Here is a 19,582-nt window from a genome sequence, read left to right on the forward strand (position 1 = left end):
AATGAGGTCAGAAGACAGGAAGCGCTCACAGCGCATGGCCAAGGGATCACAATAGCGCAGACTCCTGTACAGCAAATAACAACGCTCAGGAATCTGCGCCCAGTACCTAGGTGCAAATTTTGACACCTGTGCTGCGTCTCGTTAAAAAGACAAGTCACGCCTCCACAACTGTTTGACAGTATAATGGGCTAAATAGTGTACGTGTTTTAGTCAGCGTGTGCAAGGAGCAAAACAAATAGAGCAACCTTTTACTTGTGCAGCATTAATGCTGCACAAGGTGTGGCTCTTGTACCTTGCAACACCTGAGGGGGGGGTTAAAGGTAACCTTTGAAATTGGTTCAACTAGGCTTCGGCCTACACTCTGCTCCTCTACTCCTCCTGCTGACCCTGGGCTCAAACACCGCTAGTTTTTGCCCGGAAATGCTAGCTGCACAGAGAAAAACACCAGCCAATGTGTTAGTGGGGTTCAGCACCGCCAGCTGTTCCCCTGCTGTGTAGTCGGCAACGTGTCCAGCACAAGCCACGCTGGCACAACAGAACAAAAGCTGCCACCAGTGCAGGCTTCGGCCTACACTTTGCTCCTCTCCTCCTCCTGCTGACCCTGGGCTCAAACAACGCCAGTTTCTGCCCGGACATGCTAGCTGCACAGAGAAAAACACCAGCCAATGTGTTAGTGGGGTTCAGCACCGCCAGCTGTTCCCCTGCTGTGTAGTCGGCATCGTGTCCAGCACAAGCCACGCTGGCACAACTGACCAAAAGCTGCCACCAGTGCAGGCTTCGGCCTACACTTTGCTCCTCTCCTCCTCCTGCTGACCCTGGGCTCAAACAACGCCAGTTTCTGCCCGGACATGCTAGCTGCACAGAGAAAAACACCAGCCAATGTGTTAGTGGGGTTCAGCACCGCCAGCTGTTCCCCTGCTGTGTAGCTGGCAACGTGTCCTGCAAACGCCACGCAGGCACATGAACTGAAATTGAAGGGAGCCTGCCCCCCACCCCCCCAGGTGTTTCTATGTATAACAGCCACCTTGTACAGCAGTACTGCTGCATTTGTACAAGGTGGCTGACTTTTTCTCCTTGCACACGTGGAACTCAACAAGTACAAAATGTGTCTCATTACAGACCATTACAATGTCCCTGAGGTGTGACTTTCCTTTTTAATGACACGCAGCACCCCCATTGTTAGCGCTGCCCGTCTCCTGACATCATTGGTTGGCTGGCTGTGCCTGTGCGTCCCCCCTGCCCGACACAACGCCCCCCGTTGTCTCATATATTTTGACTGCGAGGGTGTGATTGATGGGCACGAGCAGTGCATATGTTCCCCTGTTTTCACTCCCCTCCTTCCGCCTTCTTCTGACTGTGCGGCCTCATGGCCGCGGCATGCGATAAGGGATCAGCTGAGGCCGCCCAGTCTGAAGCAGGTGTAAGGACATGTGTGAGCGGCGAACATATTTACTGCACAAGGCCACGAATCCCAGCACCGCAGTGTGACTTTAGGAAAAGCCACTGTGGGTCTGGGATTTATGGCCATCGTTAACCGCACCGGCCAACATGAAATGAGGTCATGAGACGGCCTGCACTAACAGGGTATTGCCAAGGGATAACACAAGAGCGCAGTTTCCTGTACTGCAAATAACAACGGTAAGGAATCTGCGCACAGCACCTAGGTGTAAATTTGTACACCTGTGCTGCGTCTCCTTAAAAAGACTAGTAGTCACGCCTCCACTACTGTTTGACAGTATAATGGGCTAAATAGTGTACGTGTTTAATTCAGCGTGTGCAAGGAGCAAAATTAAATAGAGCAACCTTTGACTTGTGCATCATTAATGCTGTTCAAGGTGTGGCTCTTGTACCTTGCAACACCTGAGGGGGGGGTTAAAGGTAACCTTTGAAATTGGTTCAACTAGGCTTCGGCCTACACTCTGCTCCTCTACTCCTCCTGCTGACCCTGGGCTCAAACACCGCTAGTTTTTGCCCGGAAATGCTAGCTGCACAGAGAAAAACACCAGCCAATGTGTTAGTGGGGTTCAGCACCGCCAGCTGTTCCCCTGCTGTGTAGTGGGCAACGTGTCCAGCACAAGCCACGCTGGCACAACAGAACAAAAGCTGCCACCAGTGCAGGCTTCGGCCTACACTTTGCTCCTCTCCTCCTCCTGCTGACCCTGGGCTCAAACAACGCCAGTTTCTGCCCGGACATGCTAGCTGCACAGAGAAAAACACCAGCCAATGTGTTAGTGGGGTTCAGCACCGCCAGCTGTTCCCCCGCTGTGTAGCCGGCATCGTGTCCAGCACAAGCCACGCTGGCACAACCGACCAAAAGCTGCCACCAGTGCAGGCTTCGTCCTACACTTTGCTCCTCTCCTCCTCCTCCTGCTGACCCTGGGCTCTAACACCGCTAGTTTTTGCCCGGACATGCAATCTGCACAGAGAAAAACACCAGTCAATGTGTCAGTGGGGTTCAGCAACGCCAGCTGTTCCCCTGCTGTGTAGCTTGCAACGTGACCTGCAAACGCCACGCAGGCACATGAACTGAAATTGAAGGGAGCCTGCCCCCCACCCCCCCAGGTGTTTCTATGTATAACAGCCACCTTGTACAGCAGTACTGCTGCATTTGTACAAGGTGGCTGACTTTTTCTCCTTGCACACGTGGAACTCAACAAGTACAAAATGTGTCTCATTACAGACCATTACAATGTCCCTGAGGTGTGACTTTCCTTTTTAATGACACGCAGCACCCCCATTGTTAGCGCTGCCCGTCTCCTGACATCATTGGTTGGCTGGCTGTGCCTGTGCGTCCCCCCTGCCCGACACAACGCCCCCCGTTGTCTCATATATTTTGACTGCGAGGGTGTGATTGATGGGCACGAGCAGTGCATATGTTCCCCTGTTTTCACTCCCCTCCTTCCGCCTTCTTCTGACTGTGCGGCCTCATGGCCGCGGCATGCGATAAGGGATCAGCTGAGGCCGCCCAGTCTGAAGCAGGTGTAAGGACATGTGTGAGCGGCGAACATATTTACTGCACAAGGCCACGAATCCCAGCACCGCAGTGTGACTTTAGGAAAAGCCACTGTGGGTCTGGGATTTATGGCCATCGTTAACCGCACCGGCCAACATGAAATGAGGTCATGAGACGGCCTGCACTAACAGGGTATTGCCAAGGGATAACACAAGAGCGCAGTTTCCTGTACTGCAAATAACAACGGTAAGGAATCTGCGCACAGCACCTAGGTGTAAATTTGTACACCTGTGCTGCGTCTCCTTAAAAAGACTAGTAGTCACGCCTCCACTACTGTTTGACAGTATAATGGGCTAAATAGTGTACGTGTTTAATTCAGCGTGTGCAAGGAGCAAAATTAAATAGAGCAACCTTTGACTTGTGCATCAATAATGCTGTTCAAGGTGTGGCTCTTGTACCTTGCAACACCTGAGGGGGGGGTTAAAGGTAACCTTTGAAATTGGTTCAACTAGGCTTTGGCCAACACTCTGCTCCTCTACTCCTCCTGCTGACCCTGGGCTCAAACACCGCTAGTTTTTGCCCGGAAATGCTAGCTGCACAGAGAAAAACACCAGCCAATGTGTTAGTGGGGTTCAGCACCGCCAGCTGTTCCCCTGCTGTGCAGCTTGCAACGTGACCTGCAAACGCCACGCAGGCACATGAACTGAAATTGAAGGGAGCCTGGCCCCCACCCCCAGGTGTTTCTATGTATAACAGCCACCTTGTACAGCAGTACTGCTGCATTTGTACAAGGTGGCTGATGTTTTCTCCTTGCCCACGTGGAACTCAACACGTACAAAATGTGTCTCTTTGAGACCATTCCACTGTCCCTGAGGTGTGACTTTCCTTTCTAATGATACGCAGCACCCCCCTTGGTAGCGCTTCCCGTCTTCTGACATCATTGGTTGGCTACTTGCGCCTGTTCGTCCGCCCTGCCTGAATAAAATGCTCCTCGTTGTCTTAATTATTTTGACTGCGAGGGTGTGATTGATGGGCACGAGCAGTGCATATCTTCGCCTGTCTTAACTCATCTCCTTCCGCCTTCTTCAGACTGTGCAGCCTCATGGCCGCGGCATGCGAGAAGGGATCAGCAGAGGCCGCCCAGTCTGAAGCAGGTGTAAGGACGTGTGTGAGCGGCCAAAATATTTACTGCTCAAGGCCACGAATCCCAGCACCGCAGTGTGGCTTTATGAAAAGACACTGTGGGTCTGGGATTTATGGGCATCGTTAACCGCACCGGCCAACATGAAATGAGGTCATAAGATGGGCAGCGCTAACAGGGCATTGCCAAGGGATAACACAAGAGCGCAGACTCCTGTACAGCAAATAACAACGCTCAGGAAGCTGCGCCAAGCACCAAGGCGTTATTTTGGACACCTGTGCTGCGTCTCATCAAAAAACCAAGTCACGCATCCACTACAGTTTGACTGTAGAATGGGGTAAATTGTGTATGTCTTTCATTCAGCGTGTGCAAGTAGACAAATTAATAGAGCAACCTTTCACTTGTGCAGCATTAATACTGCACAAGGTGTGTCTCTTGTACTTTGTAACACCTGAGGGGGGGGTTAAAGGTTTCCTTTGAAATTGGTTCAACTAGGCTTCGGCCTACACTCTGCTCCTCTCCTCCTCCTCCTGCTTCAACACGGGCTCTAACATCGCTAGTTTTTGCCCGCAAGTGCTAGCTGCACAGATAAAAACACACGCCATTGTGTTAGTGGGGTTCAGCAACGCCAGCTGTTCCCCCAGTGTGTAGCCGGCAAAGTGTCCTGCAAACGCAACGCAGACACAAAGCTGCCTCCAGTGCAGGCTTCGGCCTACACTCATCTCCCCCTGCTTACCCTTTGCTCCAACACCGCTAGTTGGGGCTCTAGGAAGACAATCTTTAATAGGCAAGGCAACGCATCCGGGTTCCAGCACCGCCAGCTGGTTCTCGGCAGTGTTCTTGTCACAGGTACTCCCTCGTGCCAAGCCTGGTTTCAGCACCGTCAGCTGTTTCCGGGTTGTGTCAACTTCACTGAGACGCCTATGCTTGCCCCGTCGTGGGGCGGTCGAGTTAGCCAACTCCAGGGTGCCTCCAGTTTAGGAGCTTCCTATGTGGGCTGCGTGAACTGGTAGTCAAGGCTGGTTCTGTAGTGCCAGTAGGCCCAGCTCCCCCTGTAGGACTGTTGGGGTTCGGTAACTGCGGCTGCCTCGCGGCCTAGCTGTTCTCTCCTCTCCTGTGGGCCTTGGGGTCCACCACCTGGTTCCAGCACCGTCAGCTGGTTCCGGGCCGAGCCTTTGGCTTAGGTGCCTCCTCCTGGGTATCCGAGTTCCGCCAACGCCAGGCGGTCCTTGGTAGTGCTTTTAAGCGCGGGCACCTACAGCTTAGTAACCGGGTTCCAGCACCGTCAGCTGGTCCTCGGTCGTGCCATTGGCTCTTGCACACTGGGGCAACGCATCCGGGTTCCAGCACCGCCAGCTGGTTCTCGGCAGTGTTCTTGTCACAGGTACTCCCTCGTGCCAAGCCTGGTTTCAGCACCGTCAGCTGTTTCCGGGTTGTGTCAACTTCACTGAGACGCCTATGCTTGCCCCGTCGTGGGGCGGTCGAGTTAGCCAACTCCAGGGTGCCTCCAGTTTAGGAGCTTCCTATGTGGGCTGCGTGAACTGGTAGTCAAGGCTGGTTCTGTAGTGCCAGTAGGCCCAGCTCCCCCTGTAGGACTGTTGGGGTTCGGTAACTGCGGCTGCCTCGCGGCCTAGCTGTTCTCTCCTCTCCTGTGGGCCTTGGGGTCCACCACCTGGTTCCAGCACCGTCAGCTGGTTCCGGGCCGAGCCTTTGGCTTAGGTGCCTCCTCCTGGGTATCCGAGTTCCGCCAACGCCAGGCGGTCCTTGGTAGTGCTTTTAAGCGCGGGCACCTACAGCTTAGTAACCGGGTTCCAGCACCGTCAGCTGGTCCTCGGTCGTGCCATTGGCTCTTGCACACTGGGGCAACGCATCCGGGTTCCAGCACCGCCAGCTGGTTCTCGGCAGTGTTCTTGTCACAGGTACTCCCTCGTGCCAAGCCTGGTTTCAGCACCGTCAGCTGTTTCCGGGTTGTGTCAACTTCACTGAGACGCCTATGCTTGCCCCGTCGTGGGGCGGTCGAGTTAGCCAACTCCAGGGTGCCTCCAGTTTAGGAGCTTCCTATGTGGGCTGCGTGAACTGGTAGTCAAGGCTGGTTCTGTAGTGCCAGTAGGCCCAGCTCCCCCTGTAGGACTGTTGGGGTTCGGTAACTGCGGCTGCCTCGCGGCCTAGCTGTTCTCTCCTCTCCTGTGGGCCTTGGGGTCCACCACCTGGTTCCAGCACCGTCAGCTGGTTCCGGGCCGAGCCTTTGGCTTAGGTGCCTCCTCCTGGGTATCCGAGTTCCGCCAACGCCAGGCGGTCCTTGGTAGTGCTTTTAAGCGCGGGCACCTACAGCTTAGTAACCGGGTTCCAGCACCGTCAGCTGGTCCTCGGTCGTGCCATTGGCTCTTGCACACTGGGGCAACGCATCCGGGTTCCAGCACCGCCAGCTGGTTCTCGGCAGTGTTCTTGTCACAGGTACTCCCTCGTGCCAAGCCTGGTTTCAGCACCGTCAGCTGTTTCCGGGTTGTGTCAACTTCACTGAGACGCCTATGCTTGCCCCGTCGTGGGGCGGTCGAGTTAGCCAACTCCAGGGTGCCTCCAGTTTAGGAGCTTCCTATGTGGGCTGCGTGAACTGGTAGTCAAGGCTGGTTCTGTAGTGCCAGTAGGCCCAGCTCCCCCTGTAGGACTGTTGGGGTTCGGTAACTGCGGCTGCCTCGCGGCCTAGCTGTTCTCTCCTCTCCTGTGGGCCTTGGGGTCCACCACCTGGTTCCAGCACCGTCAGCTGGTTCCGGGCCGAGCCTTTGGCTTAGGTGCCTCCTCCTGGGTATCCGAGTTCCGCCAACGCCAGGCGGTCCTTGGTAGTGCTTTTAAGCGCGGGCACCTACAGCTTAGTAACCGGGTTCCAGCACCGTCAGCTGGTCCTCGGTCGTGCCATTGGCTCTTGCACACTGGGGCAACGCATCCGGGTTCCAGCACCGCCAGCTGGTTCTCGGCAGTGTTCTTGTCACAGGTACTCCCTCGTGCCAAGCCTGGTTTCAGCACCGTCAGCTGTTTCCGGGTTGTGTCAACTTCACTGAGACGCCTATGCTTGCCCCGTCGTGGGGCGGTCGAGTTAGCCAACTCCAGGGTGCCTCCAGTTTAGGAGCTTCCTATGTGGGCTGCGTGAACTGGTAGTCAAGGCTGGTTCTGTAGTGCCAGTAGGCCCAGCTCCCCCTGTAGGACTGTTGGGGTTCAGTAACTGCGGCTGCCTCGCGGCCTAGCTGTTCTCTCCTCTCCTGTGGGCCTTGGGGTCCACCACCTGGTTCCAGCACCGTCAGCTGGTTCCGGGCCGAGCCTTTGGCTTAGGTGCCTCCTCCTGGGTATCCGAGTTCCGCCAACGCCAGGCGGTCCTTGGTAGTGCTTTTAAGCGCGGGCACCTACAGCTTAGTAACCGGGTTCCAGCACCGTCAGCTGGTCCTCGGTCGTGCCATTGGCTCTTGCACACTGGGGCAACGCATCCGGGTTCCAGCACCGCCAGCTGGTTCTCGGCAGTGTTCTTGTCACAGGTACTCCCTCGTGCCAAGCCTGGTTTCAGCACCGTCAGCTGTTTCCGGGTTGTGTCAACTTCACTGAGACGCCTATGCTTGCCCCGTCGTGGGGCGGTCGAGTTAGCCAACTCCAGGGTGCCTCCAGTTTAGGAGCTTCCTATGTGGGCTGCGTGAACTGGTAGTCAAGGCTGGTTCTGTAGTGCCAGTAGGCCCAGCTCCCCCTGTAGGACTGTTGGGGTTCGGTAACTGCGGCTGCCTCGCGGCCTAGCTGTTCTCTCCTCTCCTGTGGGCCTTCGGGTCCACCACCTGGTTCCAGCACCGTCAGCTGGTTCCGGGCCGAGCCTTTGGCTTAGGTGCCTCCTCCTGGGTATCCGAGTTCCGCCAACGCCAGGCGGTCCTTGGTAGTGCTTTTAAGCGCGGGCACCTACAGCTTAGTAACCGGGTTCCAGCACCGTCAGCTGGTCCTCGGTCGTGCCATTGGCTCTTGCACACTGGGGCAACGCATCCGGGTTCCAGCACCGCCAGCTGGTTCTCGGCAGTGTTCTTGTCACAGGTACTCCCTCGTGCCAAGCCTGGTTTCAGCACCGTCAGCTGTTTCCGGGTTGTGTCAACTTCACTGAGACGCCTATGCTTGCCCCGTCGTGGGGCGGTCGAGTTAGCCAACTCCAGGGTGCCTCCAGTTTAGGAGCTTCCTATGTGGGCTGCGTGAACTGGTAGTCAAGGCTGGTTCTGTAGTGCCAGTAGGCCCAGCTCCCCCTGTAGGACTGTTGGGGTTCGGTAACTGCGGCTGTCTCGCGGCCTAGCTGTTCTCTCCTCTCCTGTGGGCCTTGGGGTCCACCACCTGGTTCCAGCACCGTCAGCTGGTTCCGGGCCGAGCCTTTGGCTTAGGTGCCTCCTCCTGGGTATCCGAGTTCCGCCAACGCCAGGCGGTCCTTGGTAGTGCTTTTAAGCGCGGGCACCTACAGCTTAGTAACCGGGTTCCAGCACCGTCAGCTGGTCCTCGGTCGTGCCATTGGCTCTTGCACACTGGGGCAACGCATCCGGGTTCCAGCACCGCCAGCTGGTTCTCGGCAGTGTTCTTGTCACAGGTACTCCCTCGTGCCAAGCCTGGTTTCAGCACCGTCAGCTGTTTCCGGGTTGTGTCAACTTCACTGAGACGCCTATGCTTGCCCCGTCGTGGGGCGGTCGAGTTAGCCAACTCCAGGGTGCCTCCAGTTTAGGAGCTTCCTATGTGGGCTGCGTGAACTGGTAGTCAAGGCTGGTTCTGTAGTGCCAGTAGGCCCAGCTCCCCCTGTAGGACTGTTGGGGTTCGGTAACTGCGGCTGCCTCGCGGCCTAGCTGTTCTCTCCTCTCCTGTGGGCCTTCGGGTCCACCACCTGGTTCCAGCACCGTCAGCTGGTTCCGGGCCGAGCCTTTGGCTTAGGTGCCTCCTCCTGGGTATCCGAGTTCCGCCAACGCCAGGCGGTCCTTGGTAGTGCTTTTAAGCGCGGGCACCTACAGCTTAGTAACCGGGTTCCAGCACCGTCAGCTGGTCCTCGGTCGTGCCATTGGCTCTTGCACACTGGGGCAACGCATCCGGGTTCCAGCACCGCCAGCTGGTTCTCGGCAGTGTTCTTGTCACAGGTACTCCCTCGTGCCAAGCCTGGTTTCAGCACCGTCAGCTGTTTCCGGGTTGTGTCAACTTCACTGAGACGCCTATGCTTGCCCCGTCGTGGGGCGGTCGAGTTAGCCAACTCCAGGGTGCCTCCAGTTTAGGAGCTTCCTATGTGGGCTGCGTGAACTGGTAGTCAAGGCTGGTTCTGTAGTGCCAGTAGGCCCAGCTCCCCCTGTAGGACTGTTGGGGTTCGGTAACTGCGGCTGCCTCGCGGCCTAGCTGTTCTCTCCTCTCCTGTGGGCCTTCGGGTCCACCACCTGGTTCCAGCACCGTCAGCTGGTTCTCGGCAGTGTCTTTTGCTCTTGTACCTTCTGCTCCCCATCCTGGTTCCAGTACCGTCAGCTGGTTCCGGGCAGAGCCTTTGGCTTAGGTGCCTCCTTCTGGGTATCCAAGTTCCACCAATGTCAGGTGGTCCTTGGTAGTGCTTTCAGGCACGGGTACCTCCTGCTTAGTAACCGGGTTCCAGTAACGTCAGCTGGTCCTTGGTAGTTCCATTGGCTCTTGGACATTCGGCTACCCATCCGGGTTCCAGTACCGTCAGCTGGTTCTCGGCAGTGTCTTTTGCTCTTGTACCTTCTGCTCCCCATCCTGGTTCCAGTAACGTCATCTGGTTCCGGGCAGAGCCTTTGGCTTAGGTGCCTCCTTCTGGGTATCCGAGTTCCGCCAACGTCAGGCGGTCCTTGGTAGTGCTTTTTAGCACGGGTACCTCCTGCTTAGTAACCGGGTTCCAGTATCGTCAGCTGGTCCTCGGTAGTTCCATAGGCTCTTGAACCTTCGGGTAGCCATCCGAGTTCCAGTTCCATCAGCTGGTTCTTGGCATTTTCTCAGCCTTCTTGTACCTTCTGCTACATTTCCAAGTTGAAGACCCTAACGTCGACAACCCGGAAGACCACCCCGATGACGACGACCCGGAAGACCACCCCGATGACGACGACGACGACGACGGCGGAGACGACGACGGCTGAGACGACGACGGCGGAGATGACGACACTGGAGACGAAGACCCTGGAGACGACAACATGGAAGACCGAGAAGCAGAAGAACAAGAGGCTGCAGAACAAAGAGCAGAAGAACATTAAGCATAAGACTTAATATCAGAGCAAAAGATATTATCTAAATTATATGCAGAAGAAGACTAAGCAGTGTATGGGGGTGAGTCCGTTCCTCCTCGTGGTGCCCCTGGATAAAGCCTGATGCTGCAGGCCAAACTGAACGCGGACAAATGTAACTTTTGTGACTGGCAGAACGGAAGGTGTAATCTTCCAACTTTTATAGATAACAACTACGGGAATGCCTGTCACAAATGAGAATATGATGAAGAAGTAGAATAGGAAGAATAATAACAGTGGAATAAAAAGAATATGTAGAATAGGAAGAATAATAATAGTTGAAGAAAATGAATATGAAGAATGTAATAAAAAAAAAAAATAGGTAGAAGATGAAGAAGAAGATGAATAAGGTGAAGAAGTTGATGTCAAGGATGCTGATGATGATGAAGATGAAAGTGTGGGAAAAGAAAAAAAAAAAAAGAAAAAAAAGAAGGGGAAGGGCGTGGAATAGTGAAACATCAATATCTGACAAAATAAAAAAAATTTACATACTCAATATCTTTTTCAATCCGAACGTCTTTAAAAAAAAAAAAAAAACATGCTATTCTATTTGATTGGACTAATCCTCATTGCCTTTAATGTCTCCGCCACCTCCCCCATACATCCTACATTATTCTTAGTTGTTTTCCTTCAGGTAGAATGAACCTACAAGGAAAGAAAGGGTTTATTTTAATTCCGATATTTTGGTCCCATTGACTTGCATTGGGATCGGGTATCGGTATCGGCGATATCCGATATTTTTTGAATATCGGCCGATCCAAACCGATACCGATACTTTCCGATATCGGATGGTATCGCTCAACACTACTCATGACATAAATGCCATCCATGAGGTGTCTCTCACTTAATGTGAGATCTCTAAAGAGCCCTGTCCGCAGGGCTGCTCTTTTTGATTTTTTTGAAACATTAGACTTTGATATATGTTTTTTACAGGAGTGTGGTCTGCAGCATGGAATCCGGTATAACGAGATAAAAAAGGACTGGAAACTAGGGCCCTCTGTATGGTCGGGCTCGAACGAAAACAAGTCTGCTGGTGTGGGTCTGCTCTGCCGAGGTAATAACATCATCATCTCCTCTGTTACTGAGATTGTACCCGGCAGAGCTATCCTAGTGCATTTGTGTTTTAATAATTTTAATTTCCGTGTCATTAATGTGTACGCTCCACCAGATAAACAGGAGCGTATACATTTGTTTGAAATTCTACCGGTATTCTGTGTAGGGTCATCTCCTCTCTTGGTAGCTGGGGACTTTAATTGCCTGAATGTGAATGAGCGCCGAGGAGGGGGTGACCCAATCCGTAAGTTAGATAAGTCGTGTTTTTTACTAAATAGCTTGCAGACTGATTTTAAGTTATGCGATGCCTGGAGGTCGCTTTCGCCGACGGACCCAGGATTTACATGGTCCGGTCGGGGAGTGGCTTCCAGGATCGATTTTATGTTTTTATCTGAGGATTTTAGCCCTGTACAATTTGTTTTAATGCCTAATTTATTCTCTGATCATAAAATGTTAAGCGTAAAGATAGAGTATCAAGGAGAGCTGAGGATAAATAGAGGTTTGTGGCGTCTGGGGGTCCATTTGCTGGAAGACCCTCAGGTGAGGTCAGACTTCTGTAATGCCTACCAGGAATGGAGACAGTTAAGGCCTCCATATATTAAAATCCTATCCTGGTGGGAAGTGATCAAAGATAAAATAAGGTGTTTTTTTTTATCAGGGCTGGAAAGAGGAAGGCGCGGCGGAAAAAGCAGATTTATGTAAATTTAAATATGAGACTGCAAACTCTCCATAAATTTAAAGAGATAGGACTAGAGGTGGAAGATGATATTGCAAGCCTAAAAACTGAAATACAATTGTGCCTTGATCAAAAAGGTAAAGAAATAATTTTTAATTCCAAAGTGAAACATTTAGAAGAAGGTGAGAAGTGTACACGTTTCTTTTTTAAAAAAGTGATGGAGAAAAAGGAGACGATCACCTGTCTTGATGGAGAAACAACTGTGGAAGGTATGAAGAAGGTGGCTTTTAATTTTTATAGAGACCTTTTTAGTAAAAAAAGTGTAAATAATGTTTTTTTACAAGATGCTCTTAATATCCTGGATTTTAAGTTAAGTTCTGTAGACCAGGGGTTTTTAATAGAAGATCTTAGCATGGAAGAACTTTTTAGTGTTTTTAAAAGTTTTTCAAAAGGGAAAGCCCCAGGAGCAGATGGTCTACCTGTTGAATTTTATTTGACTTTTTGGGATGTTTTAAAGGAGGATCTTTTAGCACTTTTTAAAGAGGTTTTTATGTGTTCAGAGCTGCCTAAGTCATGGAGGAGGGGGATAGTGTCCTTAATTTATAAGAAAAAGGGCGCTCGTGATGACCTCAGGAATTGGAGGCCTATCACCCTCCTCAACATGGACTATAAAGTTTTAGCTAAAATTATTGCTTGTCGTTTTAAAACTGTGATTAATAAATTGATACAACCCGAACAAGTATGTGGAGTACCAGGGAGGAATATTGCTGAGATTTTAAATGTTATTAGAGATGCAATATGGTACTCTAGGGATAGAAGTCAGAGCCTGGCCCTGTTGGCGCTGGACTTTGAAAAGGCGTTTGACAGGGTCTCGCATGAGTATCTTTTTAAAGTTTTAAAACAAATGGCGATCCCCGACATGTTTTTATCTCGTATTATGATTTTATATAATAATGTGTTTTCTCAAATTTCTGTCAATGGTTTTTTAACAGATTTTATCCCGTTGGAATCCGGAGTGAAGCAGGGGTGTCCATTATCCCCAATTCTTTTTATTTGTGCTATGGAACCCCTGCTGTGTATGATCCGGAGAGATAAAGTGGTCCGAGGGGTTCCTATTCCGGGTGGAGGAGGGGCCCAAGTCAAAGTATTTGCCTACATGGATGATGTTACTGCCATCTGTACAGATCCTGCTTCACTCCGGAGAGTGGTAATGTGCACCAATTTTTTTAGTCAGGCTTCAGGTTTTAAAATGAATTTTAATAAAACTGAATGTTTGATTTTGGGTTCCTGGGATACAAATGACCTACCAGCAGTAAAATTGAGGCACGACGAGGTAAAAATTTTGGGTATAGTATTTGATGCTAAAAATGATGGACACGTGAGCTGGGAGGAGGTACAGCATAAAATGGTGAAAAAGCTCTCCTTCTGGAATTTGAGATGCTTGTCGATTGAAGGGAAAATTTTAATTATTAAATCTGTTTTATTGCCTATGATGCTTTATGTTGCCATGGTATATCCTCCTTCTGAGTTGATACTAAAAAAACTAACTCGATGTATTTTTATGTTCATTTGGGGATCAAAAATGGAAAAGCTGAGGCGAACGGAAATGTACAAGAAACAACAAAATGGAGGAAAAGATGTCCCTGACTTGCATTTGTATTTATATGTAAATTTCTTTTGTTTTTGTTTTAAAGTTTTTAACACTAATTCTACTTTTAGTCTGTTTTTAAAATATACTTGCGGTTTTATCTTTAAAAAATGGTTCAGGCCATGTTTATCAGCACCCATTTTATTATGCCCGCCCAAGCATTTTATTGTTTTAGAAAAGGTGATAAGGACTCATAAATTAAAGGACTTGGATGCCGATCTCCTTCTGGACAGAAAAAAATTGATGGTTCATCTGAGAAGAGAAGAAGGAGTGTCCCCTGTGAGCAACTTCTCCTGGAGTAGATCCAAGCGTGTGTGGAGGAACGTTTTTGGGAAATTCTTGGCCAACATTCACAAAGACATCGCATGGATGGCTGCCCACCAGTGCCTCCCAACCAGAGACTTCCAGCACAGGAGAGGCCTGGTGGCGCGGGCAAAGTGCCCATGAGACTCTTGCCGAGAGGATGAGACTGTTTTGCACCTTTTCTGGAACTGCTGTTTTGCACAAGAACTTTGGGGGAGATTGGGGATACTTTTAAAATGGGTTTGTGGTCTTAAAGATTTTAGCTATGAGTATGTTTTATATGGACTTTTTAATTGCCCCACTACACACCAGTTCAAAGTATGCTGGTGTATAATAAACTGTGCCAAAAATGCAATCTGGAAAGCGAGAAACATTTTACTTTTTAACCGTGATTTTATCTCTGTAAATGATTGTATTAAATTGGCTTTTAGTGAAATGTTTATTTATTTCTTAAAGGATGTTAAAGATGTGGGGAAGAAGGAAGCGAATCGTAGATGGTGTTTTTATATGTGGAATACTGTTTTATATTAAGTTGTTTCATGTTGTTGTATTTTATTATTGTAATTGTTTATGTTTCTTTTGCACAAAAGGTTTCATTTTTTCTTGTTGTTCTATGTCTTATGACTAAATAAAATTTTGTTGAAACCTTATCTGTTCTTATCAGTTTAATATCTGATACGTCCCCTATTTGGGGACCATATATTAAATGGATTTTTAGAACAGGGAGCTGGAAATGGAGCTTGCTCTGTCCACTCCACGCATTGACCCGTTATTGCAGTATCTCCGGGAACAGTGCACCCCTTCTCTGATCCGGTTTCCAAAAACAGATTGAATTGAAATCAGCCCAGCAAGTTGTCATTTAACACTTTCTGAGAATTCTTTTCAGGGTCAAAGAAGCACGTTTCAGGTGGCAAATGTAGCAATTTGCTCAATTTCACTGGACCGTTTGCAACATTTCCTGTGCCTTGCTTTCACCTGTGCATGTTCAGCATTGGATTGCATCCAATATGCAATCAATCAATCAATCAATCAAGCAATCAATCAAGCAATCAAGCAATCTTTGCTGGTTGCAACAGGTGTGTTAAGATGTAGGCCCGAATGAGGCCTTTGTAACAGTGTTGCTAATATATTGTGCCATCTACAAAATTAGGCCCCTGCCTGCTGTCTGTCAGCATGAAGTGTTTAAATTGAAGTATCCTACGAGTAGTTCGGCCATACATACTACATTTGTGACCGCATGCACAAATTCCTTTGTAAAACATTGGCTCCCTCTTGTGGACCACTACTGACTTTTAATTCTGTGGCGTATGATATGTATTTCAATAAAGAAGGAAAAATGGTGTCTGTGATGATCTTGAATGTGCTAGTCTTGTCTATTTTGTCTTGTACTGTGTGAGTAGTATTCTAATGCTTTTGACCAACTGGGTGCGCTGCTGCTGCCTGCCTGCAGTAGATAGAATCTGTGCACGGAACCTTCACCTGCTGCTGTCACAATGGGGCCTTCAGCCATTGACTCCGGAACTCTCACGTGTCACAATGGGCTCTGGACTTATCTAAGGCAGAGAAAAATGGCGCCGTCTTCAGTCTGCTGCTGGAACAGCAGCAGACCACATGGTTGGGGGATTGTCTTTTTTTAAAGGGGTAATTTGCAGACTTGCACTAATAGTTGCACTCTGGAGCGCCAAAGGGATGGAGGGTGTGTTCAGATGGGCGGAGTTATGCAGATCAGGCGGAGTTATGCAGATTAGGCGGAGTTAGGCAGATTTTTTAAAAACGCGTTGGGCCCAACTTGAACACACCCCCACACACCCCCACACACCCCCCACACACCCCCACACACACCAGAACTGCCATTTGAGAAGGCATCCAGAGTTTAGAAAAAAAATGTCTTCCCCTGGGCAATCATCTTTTGGGCTCTCTCCACAGTGGGTCCTGGTTGTAGGCCATGGGGCGTCCGGAGTGGCAAACCATTTCAGGCTATCGCTTCTCGGCCTTTTGGCTGCGATCATTTTGGTTGCAGCTGAATTTGGTGCGAGTTTTCTGGAGGAATCCAGGCCTTTTTTGCGTCTTCTGTGGTTTATACCGACAGTTATTTGGAAATCATGAATTTTGTCAAGAATACCATCCGAATTGGAGTGGACCCAAGGAGTTCTGAGAGAAATACTGTGAAGTTTGTCGTGCAGGATCTTCTGGAAGGTAAAGCTGGGGCAAGGCGAGGGGATTTCTACAGCGTCAATGAGTTTCCTAGGCAAGGGACTTATGATGTGACTTTTGTAGAGGAAAATGTCTGCCTTAATGTCTTTGAATGGCTGCGGAGTCATTCTGATGATCCCTTCTTGGAAGGAATAGAGTTTGAGCCTTTGTTTGGGCTGCAAGAAAAAACTGTGTGGGTAACGGTGTATAACCCATTTACGGAGCCAGCTTTACTGGAGGGCTTCCTTTCGCGGTATTGCGAATATGTACGGAAAGGAGAGAGGCAGGTGAACTGTCTGGGAATTTTCAACTGCAAGTATAAGTTTCGTGTGAAACTTATGAAGGACCCCGGGAGTGTGGGAGGCTTTAGGCATCCTCCGGCGAACTTCTCCGTGGCGGGGCACAGGGGTTTCCTGTCTTATGCAGGGCAACCCATGTTTTGCAGGAAGTGCTATTCCTTTGGCCATGTGCAGGCTACATGTAAAAAAGGGCAGTGTTGCCGAAATTGTAAAGAGGAGGGACATGTGGCAGGCAACTGCCCGAAGCCCAAGTCCTGTGATATGTGTGGTAGCGGAGATCACATTTTCAAGGATTGTCCGAGGGCTATGCCCAGGAAAACGGATAAAGAAAGAAAGGAGGAGGAGGAAAGGAGGAGGATGGTGGAGCAAGTGGAGCGTGAGACTGCCAGAATGGAGAGGGAGGAGAGGAGGCAGAGAGAAAGGGAGGATCTTGCCTCTCGGGCTTCTGGTGACGTTCTTCTGGCACCTGCCGGATATAAGAAGAATGTTTTGGAGAAGGAGCTTAGAAGGCAATTGAGGAAAGTGGAAAGAGATCTTGAAAGGCCGGTAGGACGGGAGCGCCCGGACATGTTGCAGTTTCGGGACGCTGAAGATGGTGCGGAATGTATGGAAACCTCCGAACATCTCTCAGATCCAGAGGTTATTGAAGAGTTTTTCTCGGATGATGGTGGAGGGAGTGGAAAGTGTCACAGGGAGGGTGGTGGGAAAAGTGACGAAAAAAATGAAGATGTGGCACCTCGGAGGAAAGCAGGTGCCAAGAAGTCAAGGTGGAGTGAGAGTGGAGAGGCCAGCGGGTCGGAAACTAGCCACTCATTGCAGATGGTGGAGGACGATGGTGGGGGGACTGTTTAAAATTGTCTGGAATTATGTATAGTTTTTTTTCTCCCTGTTTTTTTAGAGCTTTGACTTAAGTCAAAGGCTTTCTGTTTTTTGTATAGTGCTTGGACTTTTTAAGTATGGTTTTCACTATAATCTCTCAAAATGTGAGAGTGTTTAAAAATAGGTGCAGAAGGGCTGCAATTTTTGATTTTTTGGCTATGAAAAGTGCATCAATTTTTTGTTTGCAAGAGTGTGGGGTGGTGGATGGTGTGAAAGGGGATGAATGGCCTTATGGGGCATCAGTATGGTCTGGGAGTGCATGTAGTAAGAATGATGGTGTGGGAATTTTGGTAAAGGGGCGGGAGGTTGTTTTGAATGATTATGTGGTTATTGAGGTGGGTAGGTGTATATTAGCAAATTTTGTGTATAGAAATGTAAAATTTTGCGTTATTAATGTTTATGCGCCGGTGGATAAGAATGAGCGGAAAAATTTATTTGAAAAGATTAAGTTTTTTGTGCCGGGGAGAATGCCTGTGGTGATTGTGGGTGATATGAATTGTGATGTGGGGAAAGTGAATATGGATGTGTCTGGAAAGGTTTTATTAGATTTGGTTGGTGATTTTGGGTTGAGAGATATGCAGCGTTTGTGTAAGGTAAATCCTTTGTTGAATACTTTTTTTTCTGAGAGTGGAAAAATACAATCTAGGTTGGATTATTGTTTTGTTTCAAAAAATATGGCTTCTATTAGTTATAAGCAGGAGAATGTTTTGTTTTCAGATCATGTGTGCGTGTCATGTGAGGTGGATATAGATGTAAATGGGGTGTTTGGTAGGGGCTTATGGAAATTAAATAGTAGTTTGTTGGAGAATGTGGAAGTGAGAAAGATGTATGCAAGACAGTATAAAGAGTGGTGTAAGGGTAAGAGTGGTTTTCGGGATGTGTGTGAGTGGTGGGATTGGGTTAAAAAACGGACAAAAATTTTCTTTAAAGATTTAGGTTATAGGGTTGCTGCAATTAAGAGAGAAAAATTTGTAGTTCTAAATGCGTGTTTAAATTTATTATATAAATTGAGGGAAGGAGGAATGGCGGTGGAGGAGGAGATTTTGTTGGTAAAGAAGGGAATTCATGAATTTTTGATGGAGAGGGGAAGGAGTATTGTGTTTAGGTCTAAGGTTGATAGATTGGAGCATGATGAGAAATGCTCACGTTTTTTTTCAAGAAGGTCTTTGGGGAGAAACAAAGTATGAATGTGCTGTGTGGGGCTGATGGGAAAGAAGTATGTGGGGAGGATATGTGTGAGGAGGTAGCAAAGTTTTATGAGGATTTGTATGCGGTGAAGTGGAGGGATGGAAATTTGGAAGATGAAGTGTTGTGTATGTTAGAGAATAAGTTGAGTGAGGTAGAGAAAGGAAGTGTGATGAGTGAGGTGACAGATGATGAGGTTTGGAAGGTGATGAATAGTATGGCGTTAAATAAAACACCGGGGGAAGATGGTCTTCTGGTAGAGTTTTATCGGGTGATGTGGGAGGTGATTGGTAAGGATTTTGTGGAGGTTTGTAAATATATGTGGGTAAATATGGAAGTGGCTGAGAGTATGCGTGCGGGTATGGTTGTGTTAATACCAAAGAAAGGTGATTTGAGAAACATTAAGAATTGGAGACCGATAACATTATTAAACTGCGATTATAAGATCTATGCAAAGGTAATGGCAAATAGAATGCGTGATGTGATAGGGAGTGTGATTGGGGATGAACAGTGTTGTGCGGTGCCTGGAAGGCGTATACATGAGTGTGTGTGTATGTTGAGGGATTGTTTGTGGGATTGTAAGAGTCGCAAGAGAGGTGTGTTTTTGTTAAGTCTGGATTTTGAAAAAGCGTATGATAGGTTGTCGCATAGTTTTTTGTTTAGAGTGTTGTTAAAAATGGGTTTTCCGGCTGAGTTTGTCGGTAGAGTGAGAAGTCTATATAGGGATATTTATAGCTGTGTTTTGATGAATGGTTATGTTGGGAGGAGAGTGAATGTTTTTTCGGGTGTGCGTCAGGGGTGTCCTTTGTCTCCTGTGGCATTTATTTGTGCTATTGAACCGTTGCTTTGTATGTTAAGAAAGGATAAGGTGATTCGGGGTGTACAAGTGCCGGGTGGAGGGGGTAGGGAATGGAAGGTTAGTGGTTATATGGATGACGTGTGTGTATTATGTGATTCGGAATGTTCAGTGGGACGGGTAAAGT

General features: G+C 49.1%; 1 pseudogene; it reads left to right on the forward strand.

Moving 5' to 3' along the window:
* The first annotated feature begins 14,645 nt into the window (after positions 1–14,645).
* Positions 14,646–14,846, forward strand: LOC138668037 (U2 spliceosomal RNA; annotated as a pseudogene).
* Positions 14,847–19,582: the final 4,736 nt, after the last annotated feature.

The sequence above is a fragment of the Ranitomeya imitator genome, chromosome 2, assembly GCF_032444005.1.
Source record: "Ranitomeya imitator isolate aRanImi1 chromosome 2, aRanImi1.pri, whole genome shotgun sequence".
Classification (NCBI taxonomy): Eukaryota; Metazoa; Chordata; class Amphibia; order Anura; family Dendrobatidae; genus Ranitomeya; species Ranitomeya imitator.